Below are 6,484 nucleotides of genomic sequence, written 5' to 3'. Positions count from 1 at the left end.
ATAATACTTCAAGCATACTAACTAAGCAATCATGTCTTCTCAAAATAACATACAAAATCATATAGTCTGGCTATGCTCTATCTTCACCACACAAAATATTTAAATCATGCACAACCCCGATGACAAGCCAAGAAATTGTTTCATACTTTTGATGTTCTCAAACTTTTTCAATCTTCATGCAATACATGAGCGTGAGCCATGGATATAGCACTATATGTGGAATAGAATGGTGGTTGTAGAGAAGACAAAAAAGGAGAAGATAGTCTCACATCAACTAGGCATATCAACGGGCTATGGAGATGCCCATTAATAGATATCAATGTGAGTGAGTAGGGATTGCTATGCAACAGATGCACTAGAGCTATAAGTGTGTGAAATCTCATCAAAAGAAACTAAGTGGGTGTGCATCCAACTCGCTTGCTCATGAAGACCTGGGGCATTTTGAGGAAGCCCATCATTGGAATATACAAGCCAAGTTCTATAATGAAAAATTCCCACTAGTATATGAAAGTGATATCATAGGAGACTCTCTATCATGAAGATCATGGTGCTACTTTGAAGCACAAGTGTGGAAAAAGGATAGTAGCATTGTCCCTTCTCTCTTTTTCTCTCATTTTTCCTTTTTTTTGGGCCTTCTCCTTTTTTATGGCCTTCCTCTCTTTTTTTGTCTGGAGTCTCATCCCGACTTGTGGGGGAATCATAGTCTCCATCATCCTTTCCTCACTTGGGACAATGCTCTAATAATGATGATCATCACACTTTATTTACTTACAACTCGATACTTAGAACAAAATATGACTCTATGTGAATGCCTCCGGCGGTGTACCGGGATGTGTAATGATTTATGACACTACACCACAGTAGAGCTTCTGTGACACACCAATGTGTCAGCATAGGGTACCTTTGCCAACATATAAGTTGTAGTTAACACCCATGCTGACAGAAGATGGAAGAGTCGGAGGACTTGCTGTGGGGAAAGGTATTGCCGACAGTTTTTTACTTCCCGACACTTTTTTAGTCGGTATACACCCTACCTACACCGACAGATGGTATGTCCACATACACCCTACCTACGTCGACACTATTTTAGACAAGATACACCATACCTACGCTGACAGATAGCCTGTCCACATACATCCTACCTATGCCGACAGATAGCCTGTCCACATACACCCTACCTATGCCGACAATTTATTAGCAACGTACACCATACCTATGCCAATAGATAGTCTATCAACAAATACCCTACCTATACTGACATATATTGCCTTTGCCAACATATAAATTGCTGGTAAAGTGATGTGCAGCCAAACAATATACATATATATAATTATCTATATATACAAGCTCTAAATAGATTCAATTATTAACCTCACAACCATAAGCAAGTTCATGATGAACACATACTGTATAACAATGAAAATATGTTCACAAACATGCATATACACTGAACGCAAGTTGACAAACACAACAATCTTGACAAAGCATAGTTTTGACCATCTTAACAATCACCCAGAACACACAAGTCACAAAAGGATGAGCACTATTTACTGGTACGAGAGACTTCAGCTAGATGGTCTAGCTCCAGAACACACAAGTCACAAAAGGATGAGCACTATTTGCTGGTACGGGAGACTTTAGCTAGATGGTCTAGCTCCAGAACAAACAAGTATGTATCCACATGCACAGAGTGCAAGCTCCAAAATACCTGAAACATCAAATTGTCTTGAAGAGACATAAGACCCATGATTACAGGTTGGTTGGTCCATAAACACTGCAAAGTCATCACGTCCATGTGCACCAGTTGGCTAAGTGCCTGAAATTTTTCACAAAATTTGTCAAGAAACTAGAATCAATTCAAGTTGCTCAAAGCTCATATGTGGATTAGCACATATTTGATCAATAAATCCTCATGATATCATAGTTAACAATATAGTTTGTACAGAAGTTATAATTGGATCACATGGTACTATATAGAACTATGTTCCTGTGCTTGCACTTTTATCAACAATGAAGGCATTGACCATCCGAAACAGAGTTCCTACAACCTAATAGCTTATTTTATAGCCCATTACATAAGCATTCACTGAAGAAAAGACAACCTCTTTCGCAACCTCTCTGGATTTTCATGATTATGAGCTACATAACCATGGATAGAAAAGGAAACCATGACACATATATATACAAGCAATTTAGTGTTAACACATAGGCTAGCTAACCTTGCAAACTTACATTATAGAAACTGCTATGCAATAGCGTGTGAGCTAATTACTATTGAAACAAAAATGTACCTAGTAGTTGCCCACTACAAGTCGTGGCCCTAGTTCCAGTGAGGTGGCCTTTCCATGCACCATTCATTTTCTGCTGCACGTGTGCGACCATGTTTCCCAGTGAGGTAGTCATCCATTCTCTACCCATTGCTCATGCTGCATGCTGGTGGTCGTGGTTCCCGGCTATTGTCGGCAAGACTAAATGAACTAGTAATTTGTTTCTCATCGGGCATTGTAATTATGACAACTATATGTAATAACCTAAAACTACTAAGTCCAAAAATAACATTCTGGTTTTATCTGAAACAGTGAAAGAATACTATATAGTAATAATTAACAAAAACATAATTTCTACAATATAAGCTTGAGACAGATAGAGGTAACTGTCAAGGATGACATGTCAAATTACAATGTAGATAGAGCATAATGCAGTATGTAAAAACATTCTTATATGCAGAGTGATCCCAATAAAAACAATGGCAAAGCACTGACTAGCAGGCGCTTGTATAACAAAGTAGGATCCCAGATCAAGCCACAAAGAAATAAAAAGTCCGGGCAATATAAATCATGGAACGATGCAGAGACTGAGGAACCATCTTCCATTACCTAAAAAATAGGATAAGCATATGAATAGAACAAATGGAAGTTTTGGAGCCATGACCATTGGTGAGATCTCCAGTCATTTGAAACTTCACACATATCATGACGGCAGAAACAAAAATAATGTTCCGACAGAACAATGTTTAGGCACTCGAGCATGCTGATAAAATTTAATATGCTAGAACAAAGGTAGGCAATTTTGTAAAAGTAATGGTTTCGCTGAAGGTCATATTAGTCCATGGAGTAACCACAACAGCAACCAATCAGTCCATGGAGTAACCAAAATAATAACATCCACTACAGGGTGGCTGGGTAGGGAGCGAGAGGCAAACCTGAAATAGTGTTACCAAGCCATGGGGATGGCCTTGCGACATTGTGGTTAACGAACCATCATGCCTGCTGAAGCTCCTTCTGCACCATCTCTTTTCCTTGCCTTTAGCAATCACAAAATTAAGCACAAGCTGACAACATCATAATAAATGATTTTTTCTTCAATAATAAACTAACTTGCAGTACAGTTCTACAAGCAGTTAAGACAATAAAACTATAGGAGAAGATTTGGAACCATAGAAGTACAGGGAGATTGAAAACACAAGCCTAATATGTTCTTCATAACAGATAATTTTGATTATTTGTTCTAAAGCATACTTAATATGTCCTGAACTGAACCAAACTGAATTATACTGATTAATTCTGGACTAACAATGCTCTTCCAATATATCAACCAGGAAACAATTCCAAGATATACAAATAAGATCAACCTGAGCAGTCTACTTGCTACTCACAAGAGATACAAAATTTCAAATTGGCTTCAAGAAATAACATCATTGGTACATCTATGCCTTATGGTGAAGGGTGTCGCTAATGGTCAAATATATTACACTTTATTGATAAACTTCAGAACACCGAAGTAAATTTTTTTATGGTACCAGCTTGAAGTTCAGATATCATTTTGTTGAACAACTATCCACCTGTATAACACTGCACATCAGAAAAAAAACCCATCACATACTCTAAATAAAAACTCCAAGTGTATGCCTAATTGACTTCAATACAATTAGAAAATAAGGTGTGCGGCTCTTACACATCGTCACGTACAGAGAAGGAAATCTCAGGACGATTTGATGCTTACCTCAGGGCACGGCGATGGCTGGCTTCAAGAGGGGCGTAGCTCGAAGGGCCCAAAGATGGAGCCTCGGCAATAGCAGGTGCGGCATCAGCGGGAGCCGGGAGATGGGGCCTTGGCAGCAGCAGGGATGGGGATTGGCAAGGACAACAACTGGATGTCGAGGGGGCGGCCCGAGGACGGCGGCTTGGTCTCGGGATGGAGCTCGGGGGGGGGGGGGGAGGGGTGGAGCGCAAGGATGGGTGGATGCATGTCGGGGTGGAGCTCTGGGGCGGGGGAATGCTAGCTCTGACACGACGCTTGACGACGGAGTGGAGCGCGAGGCCGGCGGTAGGATTGTGGATCGAGAACGGGGGTGACGGCGGCAGCCACTGGTTAGGTTTGTGGAGTCGGGTTCGAGTTGGGGCTTGGGGATATTTTGCACGGGGGTGAAGGATATTTTGCACGAACACCCCAAAAATTCCCCCTCGCGCGGAAATCCCGCGCCACAAGTTTCCAACCTTCAGTCCATTGACACGTGTCCATCTACGCCGACACTTAGTCCGTGTCCATACACCCTACGTACGCCGACACATTTTAGGTCGCTAAGTACCTACCTACGCCGACTGAAAAAATGTCAAGGTCCATACATACGCCGACACATAACATGTTATTAAGAAATTACTGACAGATACATTGTTGCTTCGTGATTGCTGACTCTTAGTGTGTCCACAGTGACGTACCTTTGCCAACACATGATCCAAAGACAAAACATAAAAGCTACGGTGACACTTATTTTGTGGAGATTACTGGACCTTTGCCCACAAAAATGTGTCACGTAAGCTCTATCGTGGTGTAGTGATGAGTGACATGTACTCCCTCCATTCCACAATGTAGTGCTTCCTCTATCCACGTGCTTCAACTTTGACCGTAAATTTAACTACCAAGACCGATTGTGGCGGGAGCAAAAATTATATCAGTGAATTCATATTCGAAAGAAGTTTTCAATTATATAATTTTTTCTTCCACCATAGTTGGTCTCGTTGGTTAAATTTATGGTCAAAGTTGGACCTCGGGAAGCATGGGCGCACTATATTTTGGAATGGAGGGAGTATGAAATTATCAACGGTGGCTTTGCCACAAATACGATGTCACCTACATGATCATGCAAGCAATATGACAATGATGAAGCGTGTCATAATAACGGAACGGTGAAAAGTTGCATGGTAATATATCTTGGAATGGCTATGGAAATGCCATAATAGGTAGGTATGGTGGCTGTTTTGAGGAAGGTATATGGTGGGTTTATGGTACCGGCGAAAGTTGGGCGATACTAGAGAGGCTAGCAATGGTGGAAGGGTGAGAGTGTGTATAATCCATGGACTCAAGTCATAAATAACTCACATACTTATTGCAAAAATCTATTAGTTATCGAAACAAAGTATTACGCGCATGCTCCTAGGGGGATATATTGGTAGGAGAAGATCATCGCTCGTCCCCGACCGCCACTCATAAGGAAGACAATCAATAAATAAATCATGCTCCGACTTCATCACATAACAGTTCACCATACGTGCATGCTACAGGAATCACAAACTTCAACACAAGTATTTGTCAAATTCACAACTACTCAACTAGCATGACTCTAATATCACCATCTCCATATCTCAAAACAATTATCAAGTATCAAACTTCTCATAGTATTAAATGCACTTCTATAAAAGTTTTTATATTATTCCTAAAAGAAAATTTCCATTTTGTTCTAAAGGACTCTGAAAATAATATAAGTGAAGCATGAGAGATCAATTATTTCTATAAAATAAAACCACCGCCATGCTCTAAAAGATATAAGTGAAGCACTAGAGCAAGAACTATATAGCTCAAAAGCTATAAGTGAAGCACATAGAGTATTCTAATAAATTTCAAATCATGTGAGTCTCTCTAAAAAGGTGTGTACAACAAGGATGATTGTGGTAAACTAAAAAGCAAAGACTCAAATCATACAAGACGCTCCAAGCAAAACACATATCATGTGGTGAATAAAAATATAGCTCCAAGTAAAGTTACCGATGGACGAAGACGAAAGAGGGGATGCCTTCCGGGGCATCTCCAAGCTTAGGCCTTTTGGTGTCCTTGAATTTTATCTTGGGGTGCCATGGGCATACCCAATCTTAGGCTCTTGCCACTCCTTGTTCCAAAATCCATCAAATCTTTACCCAAAACTTGAAAACTTCACAACACAAAACTTAAATAGAAAATCTCGTGAGCTCCGTTAGCGAAAGAAAACAAAACACCACTTCAAGGTACTGTAATGAACTCATTATTGATTTATATTGGTGTTAAACCTACTGTATTCCAATTTCTATATGGTTTATAAACTCTTTTACTAGCCATAGATTCATCAAAATAAGCAAACAACACACGAAAACAGAATCTGTCAAAAACAAAACAGTCTGTAGTAATCTGTAGCTAACGCAAAGTTATGGAACCCCAAAAATTATAAAATAAA

The 6,484-nt window shown here is 40.0% G+C and overlaps 1 long non-coding RNA gene across 1 annotated transcript; it reads right to left on the bottom strand.

The window, feature by feature from the left end:
• Nucleotides 1-1,464: 1,464 nt before the first annotated feature.
• On the bottom strand, nt 1,465-4,405 carry LOC123127565 (uncharacterized). The gene is made up of 3 exons (XR_006462627.1): nt 4,003-4,405; nt 2,292-3,851; nt 1,465-1,816 (listed from the first exon to the last, which is right to left on the bottom strand). It is a non-coding gene; the product is annotated as an uncharacterized lncRNA (long non-coding RNA).
• Nucleotides 4,406-6,484: the final 2,079 nt, after the last annotated feature.

This window comes from Triticum aestivum, chromosome 6A (assembly GCF_018294505.1).
Source record: "Triticum aestivum cultivar Chinese Spring chromosome 6A, IWGSC CS RefSeq v2.1, whole genome shotgun sequence".
NCBI classification, from domain to species: Eukaryota; Viridiplantae; Streptophyta; class Magnoliopsida; order Poales; family Poaceae; genus Triticum; species Triticum aestivum.
The sequence above is the reverse complement of the archived record's forward strand: the minus strand, read 5'-3'. Positions and strand labels throughout refer to the sequence as shown.